Here is a 600-nt window from a genome sequence, read left to right as displayed (position 1 = left end):
TTATGACCATGGCTTTGTTCCCGTAACCTAATTTTATGCCCATACATAAACCCAAATGGAACAACCATGGTCCAGATCGAAGAAACCCCAAATGAGTTCATGGTGAAGATGAAAAACATACCTTGTTGAGCCATTTCAGAATCTCGAAGGTATGAGGGTACAATGATCTTCTAGATGATAGAGCGCCGAATGGTTTTCCTTAGTTTCTCTCTAGAGGGGAATGAGAGAATATATCTTAACTTTAGAGAGTCTATAGTGTTGTGTGAGGAGACTTATCTTATATGCCAAATGGATGAGTTGATAGTGTTATATCCATATGGATAACACTATCCTCATCCTACCTTATTCTCCTCAACCTTACACCCTGAAAACCTGTTGCTCTACAAATGCGGACGATAACCCATAAAAGTAACCCCATAGTGGTTACTATTTTAGTTGCAATAATTCTGATTCAGTCCCTTCATCAAATCAGAAATTGCCTGAAGGTATCTACACTTATATTATTTCATGACACATATGCCATTAGCCACCAAATTAATTACTGAAGATCATTTTATATTTTGGCTAATTACATAATGGCCATAACACAATCATAGAATT

Source organism: Lupinus angustifolius, chromosome LG08, assembly GCF_001865875.1.
Source record: "Lupinus angustifolius cultivar Tanjil chromosome LG08, LupAngTanjil_v1.0, whole genome shotgun sequence".
NCBI classification, from domain to species: Eukaryota; Viridiplantae; Streptophyta; class Magnoliopsida; order Fabales; family Fabaceae; genus Lupinus; species Lupinus angustifolius.
This window is presented reverse-complemented; position numbering follows the sequence as displayed.